Raw genomic sequence first — 16363 nt, forward strand, 5'->3', positions numbered from 1 at the left:
GAGCCTTTGAAAAATAACATAGTGTCGTCCGCAAACAACAAGTGAGAAATACCTGGAGCTTGGTCTATTCAAATGAAACTCCCGAAGAGCTCCCCTGGCAGAAGCATCATTAAGCAGTAAGCAAAGTGCCTCGACAACAAATAGGAACAAATGCGCGGATAAAGGATCTCCCTGCCCGAGCCCCCGAGTAGGTGAAAATGTCTCCAACAATTGTCCATTAAAGGGCGCCGCAAATTTCACCGATGTAACCCATGCCATAATCCAATTTATCCATGTCGGTGAAAAACCTAAAGCCCCCATCATACATTGTAAGAAATGCCAGTCCACCCGATCATAGGCTTTCGCCAAGTCCAACTTATATGCAAAAAATTCCCCTCTGAAATCTTTCAGCGTACTCAACGAATGCATACATTCAAAAGCTATGAGAGCATTGTCAGAGATTAACCTTCCTGGAATAAATGCACTTTGAGTAGGTGAAATCATACCATCAAGGAGCGACTGCAGTCTGTTAACAAGACACTTGGAAATAATCTTATAGATAACATTGCACAAACTGATCGGCCTGAATTCTTTGATAGATTGAGGATTCTTAACTTTTGGGATGAGAATAATAGTTGTGTTATTAATCCCCTCTGGCATAATTCCAGAATTAAAAAACTGTTGGACAACCTTAACAATATCCTCTTTGATCAAACCCCAATTCCGTTGGAAAAACCTTGCAGGAAAACCATCCGGTCCCGAAGCTTTTAACGGTCCCATTTGAAAAAGCGCACCACTAATCTCTTGTTCCGAAAACGGTTTGCATAGCTCATAATTCATATCATCAGAGATAAGGGGTTTGACCAACGAAATAATATGGGATGGGTCAACTGAGTCATCACCAGAACATTATTCATACCCAACCTATAGCGCAAGCTCTCAATATACTCTTTATTGTTTCTTGTTTCAGATAAAATATAATATTGGGTCTTTGCGTCTTTGAGAGGCACACCAACTCTTGAACTATACGAGGTTGACCCAAGCCTCGACAGTTCCAACTTAATATTTTCATGTCTCCTGACGGCCGCCATCCACGTCCGTCAGGTCACCGGCAGCCCCAAGTCCGGTAGCTTCCTTTTTCCCCTCCCCATCTTCTTTCTCCTCTCCCACTGATCCCCTCCTTCTATCCTGAGCCTCCTCCTCTCTCCCCTCTCTCTCCCATGTTACATGAACAATTGATCCATCTTGCCCTACTACAACCTCAACCCTCTCAATACAGACTCTTTTACTAGAAACACTTAAATCATTAGCACTCTTGTACTCTAAACACTCTGAACTAGTGCTATCCATGCTAAACACTAAATTTTGATCATCAGGATGACACCTCTTACTACCTGCCGTGCTCTCCAGGATGGCTGCAAAGGCACCCTTGCAGTTGGACATGTCACTGCCGCTATTTTGGGGCATTGGGACCCCAAACTTCACATGCTTGCTGCACACGCCTTGGACAGCAGCCCACTCCACCTGCTCATCTCTATTAAGTCTCTTCCATCGGCCTCAAATAGATTTAGTTCCCTTGCCTGGGTCAGCAACCTCCCCTTCAACATGGGCACACATATTGATGGAGCCCATAGTGCCCTGTATGTTGATACGTCTCCAATGTATCTATAATTTTTGATTGTGCCATGCTATTATATTATCTATTTTGGATGTTTAATATGCATTTATATGCTATTTTATATTATTTTTGGGACTAACCTATTAATCGAGAGCCCAGTGCTAGTTTCTGTTTTTTGTCTGTTTTAGAGTTTCGCAGAAAAGGAATACCAAACGGAGTCCAAACGGAATGAAACTTATGCAATGATCTTTCTTGGACCAGAAGCAAACCAGGAGACTTGGAGATGAAGTCATAGACTCAACGAGGCGGCCGCGAGGGTGGAGGGCACACCCAGGGGGTAGGGTGCGCCCCCTACCTCGTGGGCCCCTCGAAGCTCTCCTAACCTAGTTCCTTTGCCTATATATACTCTTATACCCCAAAAACATCAGGGGCAGCCACGAATACACTTTTCCACCGCCGCAACCTTCTGTACCCATGAGATCCCATCTAGGGGCCTTTTCCGGTGTCCTGCGGGAGGGGAATCCGATCATGGAGGGCTTCTACATCAACACCATTACCCTTCTGATGAAGCGTGAGTAGTTTACCATAGACCTATGGGTCCATAGCTAGTAGCTAGATGGCTTCTTCTCTCTCTCTTTGATTCTCAATACCATGTTCTCCTTGATGTTCTTGGAGATCTATTCGATGTAATACTCTTTTGCGGTGTGTTTGCCGAGATCCGATGAATTGTGGATTTATGATCAGATTATCTATGAATATTATTTGAGTTTTATCTGAATTCTTATATGCATGATTTGATATCTTTGCAAGTCTTTTCGAATTATCGGTTTAGTTTGGACTACTAGATTGGTTTTTCTTGCAATGGGAGAAGTTCTTAGCTTTGGGTTCAATCTTGCGGTGTCCTTTCCCAGTGACAGTAGAGGCATCAAGGCACATATTGTATTGTTGCTATCAAGGATAAAAAGATGGGGTTTTCATCATATTGCTTGAGTTAATCCCTCTACATCATGTCATCTTGCCTAATGCGTTACTCTGTTCTTTATGAACATAATACTCTAGATGCATGCTGTATAGCAGTCGATGTGTGGAGTAATAGTAGTAGATGCAGAATCCTTTCGGTCTACTTGACACGGACGTGATGCCTATATTCATGATCATTGCCTTAGATATCGTCATAATTATGCGCTCTTCTATCAAGCTCGGCAATAATTTGTTCACCCACCGTAATATTTACTATCTTGAGAGAAGCCAGTAGTGAAACCTATGGCCCCCAGGTCTCTTTTCCATCATATAAGTTCTATTTTTGATCATATTAGTTTCCGATCTACTATTTTGCAATCTTTTACTTTCCGATCTATAAACCAAAAATACCAAAAATATTTACTTTACCGTTTATCTATCTCTACCAGATCTCACTTTTGCAAGTAACCGTGAAGGGATTGACAACCCCTTTATTGCTTTGGGTGCAAGTTTGTTGATTGTTTGTGCAGGTATTCGGTGACTTGTGCGTTGTCTCCTACTGGATTGATACCTTGGTTCTCAAACTGAGGGAAATACTTACTCTACTTTGCTGCATCACCCTTTCCTCTTCAAGGGAAAAACCAACGCAAGCTCAAGAGGTAGGAGGAAGAATTTCTGGCACCATTGCCGGGGAGATCTATGCCAAGTCAAGCCATACCAAGTACCCATCATAAGCTTTCATCTCTTGCATTACATTATTCGCCATTCGCCTCTCGTTTTCCTCTCCCCCACCTCTAAAACGATTTCCGAAAAGATTTGCCTTTTCTTCGCCCCTCTTTCGTTCATCTTTTCTCGCTTGCTTTGTGTGTGTTTGTGTGTTGGTGTACCTATTTGCCTTTAAGATGCAACCAAAAAGCGTTGATCCTCACCTTAGGAGGTTGGAAGGAATTGAAAATAATGTTAGAAGCTTTATGTCTTTACAGTTTGAGCATAATAGTTTCTTTAGAAACGAGCTTAAAGAACAAATTTTTTTATGGATGTAGGACCTTGAAGTATGTCTAGAGGGGGGGGGGGTGATTAGACTACTTGACCAATTAAAAACTTAACCTTTTCCCAATTTTAGTCTTCGGCAGATTTTAGCTATCTTAGCACAAGTCAAGCAATCTTCACACAATTCAAGCAAGCATGCAAAGAGTATATGAGCAGCGGAAATTAAAGCATGCAACTTGCAAGAATGTAAAGGGAAGGGTTTGGAGATTTCAAACGCAATTTGGAGATACGGTGATTTTTGAGCCGTGGTTCTGATAGGTGGTGCTATCGTACATCCACGTTGATGGAGACTTCAACCCACGAAAGGTAACGGTTGCGCGAGTCCATGGAGGGCTCCACCCAAGAAGGGTCCATGAAGAAGCAACCTTGTCTATCCCACCATGGTCGTCGCCCACGAAGAACTTGCCTCACTAGCGGTAGATCTTCACGAAGTAGGCGATCTCCTTGCCCTTACAAACTCCTTGGTTCAACTCCACAATCTTGTCGGAGGCTCCCAAGTGACACCTAGCCAATCTAGGAGACACCACTCTCCAAGAATTAACAAATAGTGTGTTGATGATGAACTCCTTGCTCTTGTGCTTCAAATGATAGTCTCCCCAACACTCAACTCTCTCTCACATGATTTGGATCTGGTGGAAAGAAGATTTGAGTGGAAAGCAACTTGGGGAAGGCTAGAGATCAAGATTCATATGGTAGGAATGGAATATCTTGGCCTCAACACATGAGTAGGTAGTTCTCTCTCAGAAATGGTAAGTTGGAAGTGTAGGTTTGTTCTGATGGCTCCCTCCATGAATGAAGAGGAGGTGGAGGGGTATATATAGCCTCCACACAAAATCTAACCGTTACACACAATTTACCAATCTCGGTGGGACCGAATCAACAAATTCGGTCGGACCGATTCAGTAAACCTAGTGACCGTTAGTGATTTCGGTGGGACCGACATGCAACTCGGTAGGACCGATATGGTTAGGGTTAGGGCATAACGTAATCTCGGTGAGACCGATTACACAAACTCGGTGAGACCGATTTTGGTAATAAGCTAACCAGAGAGTTGGTCAGGTAAACTCGGTGGAACGATTCGCTCTTTTTGGTGAGACCGAAATATTACGAAAGGGAAACAGAGAGTTTACATTGCAATCTCGGCGGGACCGATCACTCACTTCGGCTAGACCGAAACGTTACGAAGGAAAACAGAGAGATTACAATCCCATCTCAGTGAGACCGAGATCCCTATTGATGAGACCGATTTGCCTAGGGTTTGTGGCAGTGGCTATGACATCTGAACTCGGTGGCACTGGATAGAAAGAATCGGTGGGGCCGAGTTTGACTTTAGGTTTAGGTCATATGTGGATATGAGAAAGTAGTTGAGGGTTTTTGGAGCATATCACTAAGCACTTGAAGCAAGAAACTCATTAAGCAACACCTCATCCCTCCTTGATAGTATTGGCTTTTCCTATAGACTCAATGTGATCTTGGATCACTAAAATATAAAATGTAAAGTCTTGAGCTTTTGAGCTTGAGCCAATCCTTTTATCCTTAGTATTTTGAGGGATCCACTTTCCTCATCCATGCCATGCCATTCATTGAGATTTTCCTGAAATATTTGTCTTGGAATAGTATTAGCTCAATGAGCTATATGTTGTTAGGAATTACCAAAACCACCTAGGGATAGTTGCACTTTCAATCTCCCCCTTTTTGGTAATTGATGACAACATATAGATCAAAGCTTTGACAAATGATAATAAGATTGAAAAACATCGTCGCTTTGAGAAGTATGTGATAAGCAAGAGCTCCCCCTAAATTTGTGCATAGTTTAAGATTTGCTTTGGACTGCAAATGCACAAGGAGTTAGGCTCATGGGTTACTCTTCCATGTCACATACATCTTGGTGGAGCGCTCAAAATAATAAAGATTGAATACATGCACTCATCACCAAGCAAAGTGAATGATCATATAAAGATAAATAAGATAATGTCATCTAACAAGCATAAATGTAGCTTATGATCAAACACATGATCATCAATGTCTCACAGACAATAACATAGTATCTCAAGCAAGCAAAAGCAAATAAAGTTCAACCACGAAGACAAGAGAGACCAAAAGCAAACTCTCTCTCTCGAAGCCTATGATCTATACATTTTTCTCCCCCCTTGGCAACAAGTTACCAAAAAGTTCATAGAAAATGCATAGTACTATATCGTCTCTCAGGCTTGGTCTTGAGTTGGTGGTGTAGAGATGGCTCCTTGGACGAAGACTTCAGTAGATGTGGATGGAGCTGAAGGAGTTGGTGCTGGAGCTGGTTGCACTTGAGTTGTAGCTGGTGCAGATGAAGTGGCTTTGGTGTCTGTCACTGGCTCTGCAACTGATCTCTGAGCTCGAGGCACTCTGGCAAATGCATCAGTGGTTGTCCTGCCCTTCCTCTCCTGCATGTCATCCTGAAGCTGTTCCACATCTGACTGAATCTCAGTTACTTTGACATCTAAATCATAGAATTTTTGTTCCATGATTCTTTCCAGGCTCTCCTGGTTTTGAGTTAGGGTGGCCAACCCTTTCTCAATCCTCAGAGTTGATGCTATTAAGTAACCAAGCTGGTCCTACTTGCTCTTCAAAAAGTACTCAGATGCCTCCTCTAGAGTTGGCATCTTGGCAGCCTTCTCCTTCTTTGCCTTCCCCTTCTGCTCTTGAGCTTGCACTGAAGATGGTTCATTCTCATTCATGACAACCCGATTGTCCTCAAAATCTGGATAGATAGCAAAATGTTCCTTGTCGAATAGGTATTTGCCTGTGCCCATCTTAGAGTTGATCAGCTCCTGGATTTGTGGGGCATACCCACAACTTATTTTCTGGTCTGCTGCTGTCCTCTTGATAGTCTCAACTATGAGGCTCATGACCTTGAATTTCTGTGGCACATCAAATATGTGTAGAAAATTTATTGCATGCCCTCTGACCATGTTGTGGTCACCTGACTTGGGGAAAAGAGTGTGCCTTAGGATCCAGTTGATCGTTGGCAGCCCTGGCATAAGAAAATGGACAGATCCAAACTTGAAAGTCTCAAGTGCCTCGTCTGGTATCTCCTTGTACATGTGTGACATTGAATTGTGATCCTTCTTCTTCTTGGAGTAGTCATCCAAGTCATCTTCACTCTCCTCTGGTGCATTGATCAGTTTAGCCCAGTCTTCAATAGTGGATTGGTACCTTGTACCTTCAGACATCCAGACAATTCTGCCATCAGGATAAAAGTGAGCTGCGGAGTAGAATTGCATCACAAGCTCATCATTCCAGTTTGTGAACTTCTGTCCAACAAACTCATCAACTCCACAAGCCTTAAAACTATCAAATACTCCTGGGTAATGATCCTCATTGGCCTTCATGTATTTCCAATCTACCCACCTCATGTCACAAACTATGGGCTTCTTATCCAACAACACAGTCTCATAGAAATCCTGATGTTCCTTAGTGTGGAACCTGTAATCAACAGCAGTTCTACTTCTGATTGCATAGGGATCAGACAATCTCCACTACCTAGCCCTGCATCATTCCTCAGCTTCATATTCTCAGCCACAGGATGAGCATCGTTGTGGTTTGGAATCTTGGGTTTGAGCTTCCTCAGAACTTGTCCTTCATCTTCTTCCTCAGCAGCAACTTCAGGCACTGGGGCCTTGTTCTTCTCAGCTGCTGGAATGCTCCTGGTATTCCTCTTAGGTGCAGACTTGGCCTTGGAGGCAGCTTTGGGTGCTTCTTTGGGCTTTGATGATGCAGCCCCGGACCTTATAGCATCACCCATCAGCTTTTGTGCCTTGGGTGCTGGAGCAACAACCTCTTCTTCCTCCTCCTCTTCCATCATGGAAGGTTGTCCAACAACTCTAGCCATGGTCTTTCTGGCCCTTTCCTTCCTTTTCTTTCCTTCTGCAGCAGGCTCTTTGGGATCAGGTTTCTCAGGTTCTTGTGTTGATCCTCTGACTTTCAGCATAGGTGTCCTCTTAGCAGGGACCTTCCTGTTTAGTCCAGGCTTTGTAGTCTTAGCTGAGCCATACTCCTTTTTGAGCACTACTTTCTTGGAAGTAGCCTCATCTTCAGCTGCCACATAATCTTCATCTTCAGAGTCTGAGTTTCTCTTCCTTCTGGCTCTTGTGGCTGCTTTGGGCAAATTGCTAGGAGTGCTCCTGCTGCCCTCATCTGAGGAACTAGAGGGACTAGTGCCCTCACTCATGTGAACTTGCTCTTCTTCCCTGTTCTGGCTGTCACTTTGGTCTGACATGCTGCAAACACTGACTGCTGACCTTGTGAATAGTTATAGATGAGATAGAATGGATGAGCATCACAAAATGCAGAGATTTTTGCAAAAGAATGACTCAAGAACTTAGTTTTAGTTTTCCACAGAAAGCATTTCGGATCAACCGATTTGCAAACTTGGTGATACCGAAGCAACTTTTGGAACCTAAACTAGTGATCTAAGTCAGACCGAGTCACAGTTCGGTGGCACCAAGACCGCTAGGGTTTCACAAAGTTCTAAAATCGGTCACACCGATTTGTAATTCACGGTCAGACCGAAAATCACTTGTGCAATGGCCTTAGCCGAATCGGTGGAACCGAGTTTTTCAACTCGATGGGTCCGAGATGGTTTCGGCGGAAACCTAACCCTAAATTTTCAAATCGCATCTATTCTAAGGATTGTTTTGACTGGATAGAAGTGTTTCAATCGTGGCAAGAATCATAATGAACACAATGTGCTAGGAATTGGACGGGGATAGCACTATGATCGAGTCCATACCCTAGTTTGGCGATGAACTCGCTACGGCGGCAACGGCGGGGATGAATTCCGTTGATGGCGGCAGAGACCAGCGACTGGAGGCGGCTGGCGACAAAGTCGACGATCCGGAGACCTAGGAGGCAGAGCGAGCTATGCGCGGGCGAAGGGGTTTGGAGAAAGTTTTCCAAATTTTGCCCGTTAGTATATATAGCCTGACACTGTCGGTGTGACCGAGTGGAACAACTCGGTGGCACCGAGATGCATAACTGTTGACAGTTACAGCAACTCGGTGAGACCAAAAAGTTCAAATCGGTTGCACCGAGATTGAAAACCTAGATCAACTTAGTGATCTCGGTATGACCGAAATGGAAGAATCGGTCAGACAGAAACACACAAAGAAGTTTTGGAAGTTTAATTCTATGACGAATCGGGGACTCTGAGTGCTCCTCACACAGAGTGGTCCGAATCTGACTTGATCAAATTTTGTGATGTAGCATGAATAGAGTTTGAGACGAGAAAAGCATAGATAGCTAGAGAAGGTTCTTAGGCATTCTTGTCCATCCACTTGGCAAAAGAAACAGAAACCAATCAATCAAAGCAACAAGTGGATGTCCTCGAATGAGTTAAATATGCAACCAACATGCTCACACAATAAAATGGCAAATGAAATATGTGGCAAAGCATTCATAACCAATTCTAGCATCTATCAAACAATTGGCGATGACTAGGTCATCTATATATGAGTATATTGACTTAGGAGTCAAATGAGAACATTTGATCATAGGTCATACTCATCGTTTAAGCTCAAGTGGGGTTACCACTTTTACATATTGCATTCATGTTTTCACATCATTAGAGTTGCTTTGACTCAATTCTTAGAGTTAAGCTCCCCCTAGATGTGAGATCCCCGCTTAGAGGGATGAACTAACCTTGGGTTTTGTCGATGATGACTTCATGTAGGTGTTGAGGATGTGGATGCTCAATGTTGATGAAGATCATTTGGAGCAATCCTTTGGAGTGAGTTGCACTTTCAATACCTACACGGGTTAGTCCCACAAGGAACAAACAAGTATATCCATAGACATAGAGTGATGCACACACAAGATGATGTCCATGAAAGCATTAGGTTACCTTGTCCCTTGCCTTACCAACATGAGGGTTTGTGACTCCTTGAACTAGTGCAAGATGTGGAAGTTGATTGCACTTGTCCTTGCCATAATGATATGAGTGAAGAATGTTGGCGGAGTCACCCTCAAGAACTCTCCAGTTCTTCTTCTTAGGGATCCACATCATCTTGATGGGAATCCTTGGAGTTGTAGTCGTGCTTGATGAAGTAGAACTTGACGTAGTCTTGGGAACCCACTTGACCAAGGCCTTAGGAGCTTCTTCAAATGCATCAATCTCCTCTTGAAGCTTGTCCTTGCCTTTGTGCTTGCAGTCTTGTGGTGGAAGATCATCTTGAGCTTGTGTCCCCTTGAAAGAAGTAGGATCATACTTCTCTTGTTAAGGAACAAACTTCGTCTTGGGGTATTGATCTTCTTCCCACTCAACTCCATTGGCATTGAACTTTCATTCAAAACCAACACCTTGATTCTTCCGGTGCCTTCCTTGCTTGCGTACAATTTCCTCGAATTGCTTACTCCCGGCAAGGCTCTTGTAAACACCTTTCTCTATAATTCCCTTCAATAAGCTATTTTCTTGCTCAAGTGTAACTTGGCTAAGAGAATCATTAGTGGAATCAAGAGAACTACTAGAAGCAACAATATTGGATTTAGCATGATTATTGTTACTACTAGAGGAAGAATCCTTCTTGATCTTGTTACTAGACTTGACTTGAGGCATGTAAGTAGATAAGAGTAAACGCTTGGCAATGTAAGAAGAACTTTTCTTGCGAAGAACATCATTGATTGCTTTTAAGAACTCATGCTCTTGCTCAAGATTGAGCTTTTCAAAGCGTAACTTCTCATGAGTCCTCAAAAGTTCTCGATGATCCCCTAAGATAGTTTCATGAGCTAACTTAAGAGTGTTTAGTTCTTTAGTTAGAAGATCAATCTTCTCCTTATCATTGTCATTCGTTTTATCTCGTTTAGCATGATTAGTTGATGTTTCATCATAGTATTCATCACTAGAGTTCTCAGTAAGTAAATCATCATCATCTAACAAGTCATCTTCATCACTATTGAAATCAACATACTCGGGGTGAGTTACCTTAGGAGTTGGTTGGTGAATCAAATATGTCGTAGGAGTTGGTTGTTACAAGTGCTAGACCGGCAACACCTTCATCTTGAGTATGTTCGGAGTCAGAGTGATAACTTCTCTCGGAGTGATGTTCAGAGTCGGAACTGGATACCCATTCACCAACATGAGCTTGATGTCTTTGTTTTGTGTAGCTCTTTGATGATTTGTCCTTCCTTTCTGAATCCTTGCTTCTCCGGGATGTTCTTCGTTCATAATGATCATCTCTACTCCTTCTCTCTCTTGGCGGTGATTCTTCTCTTCTACTTATTCTCTTAGGATAACTTCTCTTATTTTGTAGGGTGCACGTACACTCATTGGAATAGTGTCCGGGTCTCCCACAATTGTAGCAATTGCGCTCTCGACTGGAAGATCTTTTGTCATTGTAGGACCTTGACTTGGAGCTTCTTTCTTTGCTTCTACTCTTGTAGAATTTGTTGAAGTTCTTCACAATTAAGCTCAATTCTTCATTGAAGGTTTGTTTCTCACTTGATGATGTAGGGGCTTCACATGAGGCTTTGTAAGCACCACTTGACTTGTTGTGAAGTTCCTCCTTATCCTTGAGTGACATCTCATGAGCAACAATTCTTCCAATGACTTATGTTGGCTTGAGATTCTTGTAGTTGGGCATCATTTGGATCAATGTGCAAACGGTATCATATTTTCCATCCAATGCTCTTAGGATTTTCTTGATGATAAACTTGTCGGTCATCTCTTCACTTCCTAAGCCCACAATCTCATTTGTAATAAGAGCAAGCCTAGAGTACATTTCAGCGACACCTTCACCATCCTTCATTTTGAACTTGTCAAGTTGACTTTGGAGCACATCCAATTTGGATTCCTTGACGGAGTCGGTACCTTCGTGCATATCAATCAAAGTGTCCCAAATTTCCTTTGCATTCTCAAGACGGTTGATTTTGTTGAATTCTTTGGGGCACAATCCGTTGAAGAGGATATCACAAGCTTGAGCGTTGTATTGCAGCATCTTCAATTCATCCGCACTAGCTTCACGGTTTGGTTCCCTCCCATCAAAGAATTTATCTTGCAAGCCAATACACACAATAGCCCAAACGGCGGTGTTATGTCCGAGAATATGCATTTTCATCTTATGCTTCCAACTAGCAAAATTAGTACCATCAAAGTAAGGACCTCTACGGTGATAATTTCCCTCGCTAGACGCCATACTCTCCTAGGTTGTGAAACCAAGGCTATGACCACCAAAAGCTATGGAAATCAAGGCAAATGGAGATCAAGGCTCTGTTACCACTTGTAGAACCTTGAAGTATGTCTAGAGGGGGGGGGGGGGTGATTAGACTACTTGACCAATTAAAAACTTAACCTTTTCCCAATTTTAGTCTTTGGCAGATTTTAGCTATCTTATCACAAGTCAAGCAATCTTCACACAATTCAAGCAAGCATGCAAAGAGTATATGAGCAGTGGAAATTAAAGCATGCAACTTGCAAGAATGTAAAGGGAAGGGTTTGGAGATTTCAAACGCAATTTGGAGACACGGTGATTTTTGAGCCGTGGTTCCGATAGGTGGTGCTATCGTACATCCACGTTGATGGAGACTTCAACCCACGAAGGGTAACGGTTGCGCGAGTCCACGGAGGGCTCCACCCAAGAAGGGTACACGAAGAAGCAACCTTGTCTATCCCATCATGGTCGTCACCCACGAAGGACTTGCCTCACTAGCGGTAGATCTTCACGAAGTAGGCGATCTCCTTACCCTTACAAACTCCTTGGTTCAACTCCACAATGTTGTCGGAGGCTCCCAAGTGACACCTAGCCAATCTAGGAGACACCACTCTCCAAGAATTAACAAATGGTGTGTTGATGATGAACTCCTTGCTCTTGTGCTTCAAATGATAGTCTCCCCAACACTCAACTCTCTCTCACAGGATTTGGATCTGGTGGAAAGAAGATTTGAGTGGAAAGCAACTTGGGGAAGGCTAGAGATCAAGATTCATATGGTAGGAATGGAATATCTTGGCCTCAACACATGAGTAGGTAGTTCTCTCTCAGAAATGGTAAGTTGGAAGTGTAGGTTTGTTCTGATGGCTCTCTCCATGAATGAAGAGGAGGTGGAGGGGTATATATAGCCTCCACACAAAATCTAACCGTTACACACAATTTACCAATCTCGATGGGACCGAATCAACAAACTCGGTCGGACCAATTCAGTAAACCTAGTGACCGTTAGTGATTTCGGTGGGACCAACATGCAACTCGGTAGGACCGATATGGTTAGGGTTAGGGCATAACGTAATCTCAGTGAGACCGATTACACAAACTCGGTGAGACCGATTTTGGTAATTAGCTAACCAGAGAGTTGGTCAGGTAAACTCGGTGGGACCAATTCGCTCTTCTCGGTGAGACCGAAATGTTACGAAAGGGAAACAGAGAGTTTACATTGCAATCTCGGTGGGACCGATCGCTCACTTCGGTTAGACCGAAATGTTACGAAGGGAAACAGAGAGATTACAATCCCATCTCAGTGAGACCGAGATCCCTATCGGTGAGACTGATTTACCTAGGGTTTGTGGCAGTGGCTATGACATTTGAACTCGGTAGGGCTGAGTTTGACTTTAGGTTTAGGTCATATGTGGATATGAGAAAATTGTTGAGGGTTTTTGGAGCATATCACTAAGCACTTGAAGCAAGACACTCATTAAGCAACACCTCATCCCTCCTTGATAGTATTGGCTTTTCCTATAGACTCAATGTGATCTTGGATCACTAAAATCTAAAATGTAGAGTCTTGAGCTTTTGAGCTTGAGCCAATCCTTTTATCCTTAGTATTTTGAGGGATCCACTTTCCTCATCCATGCCATGCCATTCATTGAGCTTTTCCTGAAATATTTGTCTCAGAATAGTATTAGCTCAATGAGCTATATGTTGTTAGGAATTACCAAAACCACCTAGGTATAGTTGCACTTTTAATGGAGTATATGAATAAAGAGCTCGATGATATGTATAAAGAATTTTAAGGTTTGAAATCTCAGTTTGCTCATCTTGAAAATTTAGTAGGCCAAATTTCTGATAAACAAGCCACCTTAGTTAATAAGATGTCTGCTAAACCTGAGGCCTAAATAATGATGAAGATCTAAAAGTGATTGATGTGACTTCTACTGAATATTTGTTTTCCAATATTAATCTTGATAAAGATGGGACTGGAGATGAGTCAACTTAGTTAAGAGGCGTCCCAATGATTCCGAGTTTTTAGATCTAGATGCAAAAATTGATAAAAGTGGGATTGGAGAGGTCAAGACTTTAAGTAGCAATGAACCCACTCTTTTGGATTTCAAGGATTTTAATTATGATAATTGTTCTTTAATAGATTGTATTTCCTTGGTGCAATCGATGTTGAATTCTCCTCATTCTTATAATCAAAACAAAGCTTTTACTAAACATATCGTTGATGCTATGATGCAATCTTTTGAAGAAAAGCTTGAATTAGAAGTTTCCATCCCTAGGAAAATTTATGATGAGTGGGAACCTACTATTAAGATTAATATTAAAGATTATGAATGCCATGCTTTGTGTGATTTGGGTGCTAGTGTTTCCACGATTCCAAAAACTTTGTGTGATGTGTTAGGTTCACGTGAATTTGATGATTGTTCTTTAAATTTGCATCTTGCGGATTCCACTATTAAGAAACCTATGGGAAGGATTAGTGATGTTCTTATTTTTGCAAATGGGAATTATGTGCCCGTAGATTTCATTGTTCTTGATATAGATTGCAATCCTACATGTCCTATTATTCTTGATAGACCTTTCCTTAGAACGATTGGTGCAATTATTGATATGAAAGAAGGAAACATTAGATTCCAATTTACATTAAGGAAGGGTATGGAACACTTTGGTAGGAAGAAAATTTAATTGCCATATGAATCTATTATGAGAGCCAATTATGGATTGCATACCAAAGATGACAATACTTAGATCTATTCGCATTTTTATGCCTAGCTAAGGGCGTTAAACAATAGCGCTTGTTGGAGGCAACCCAATTTTATTTTTGTTCCTTGATTTTTGTTCCTGTTTAGTAATAAATAATTCATCTAGCCTCTGGTTATATGTGGTTTTATGTTTTATTTAGTGTTTGTGCCAAGTTAAACCTTTAGGATAGCTTACGATGATAGTTCTGTTGATCCTGCTGCAAATCATCTTTTCCGCCTAGGAAAATAATTTTCATAATTCATAGAAACGTGCTTTTGATCTGATTCTTTTTTCTCTGGGTTGGTACTCAAATTTCTCAGGTTTTCTAATTTATGAGGATTTTTGGAGTTACATAAGTATTCGAGAGTTATAGATTGCTACAGAATGTTCTGTTTTTGACAGATTCTGTTTTTTGCGTGTTGTTTGCTTATTTTGATGAATCTATGTGTAGTATCGGGGGTATGAACCATGGAAAAGTTGTAATACAGTAGATATTACACCAATATAAATAAAGAATGAGTTTGCAATAGTACCTTAAAGTGGTGATTTATTTTCTTATACTAATGGAGCTCATGAGATTTTCTTTTGAGTTTTGTGTTGTGAAGTTTTCAAGTTTTGGGTAAGGATTTGATGGACTATGAAATAAGGAGTGGCAAGATCCTAAGCTTTGGGATGCCCAAGTCACCGTAAGGTAATATTCAAGGACAACCAAAAGCCTAATCTTGGGGATGCCCCAGAAGGCATCCCCTCTCTCGTCTTCGTCTACCGGTAACTTTAATTGAGGCTATATTTTTATTCACTACATGATATGTGTTTTGCTTGGAGCGTCTTGTATGATTTGAGTCTTTGATTTTTAGTTTAACACAATCATCCTTGCTGTACACACCTTTTGGGAGAGACACACATGGATCATGATTTATTATAATACTCTATGTGCTTCACTTATATCTTTTGAGCTAGGCAATATTGCTCTAGTACTTCCCTTATATCTTTTTAGAGCATGATGGTGGCTTCATTTTATAGAAATTTATGAACTCTCATGCTTCACTTATATTATTTTGAGAGTCTTTTAGAACATCATGGTAATTTAGTTTGGTTATAAATTTAGTCCTAATATGATAGGCATCCAAGGGGGATATAATAAAAACTTTCAAATAAAGTGCATTGAATACTATGAGAAGTTTGATTCTTTATAATTGTTTTGAGATATGAAGATGGTGATATTAGAGTCATGCTAGTGAGTAGTTGTGAATTTGAGGTTGTGTTAAAGTTTGTGATTCTCGTAGCATGCACGTACGGTGAACCGTTATGTGATGAAGTCGGAGCATGATTTATTTTTTGATTGTCTTCCTTATGAGCGGCGGTCGAGGATGAGCGATGGCCTTTTCCTCTACCAATATATCCCCCTAGGAGCATGCGCGTAGTACTTCATTTTGATAACTAATAGATTTTTGCAATAAGTATGTGAGTTCTTTATGACTAATGTTGAGTCCATGGATTATACGCACTCTCACCCTTCCACCATTGCTAGCCTCTCTTGTGCTGCACAACTTTCGCCGGTACCATACACCCACCATATACCTTCCTCAAAACAGCCACCATACCCACCTATTATGGAATTTTCATAGCCATTCTGAGATATATTGCCATGCAACTTTCCACCATTCTGTTTATTATGGCACGCCTCATCATTGTTATATTGCTTTGCATGATCATGTAGTTGACATAGTATTTGTGGCAAAACCACCTTTCATAATTATTTCATACATGTCACTCTTGATTCATTGCACATCCCGGTACACCACCGGAGGCATTCACATAGAGTCATATT

Source organism: Triticum aestivum, chromosome 5B (genome assembly GCF_018294505.1).
Source record: "Triticum aestivum cultivar Chinese Spring chromosome 5B, IWGSC CS RefSeq v2.1, whole genome shotgun sequence".
Lineage (NCBI taxonomy): Eukaryota > Viridiplantae > Streptophyta > Magnoliopsida > Poales > Poaceae > Triticum > Triticum aestivum.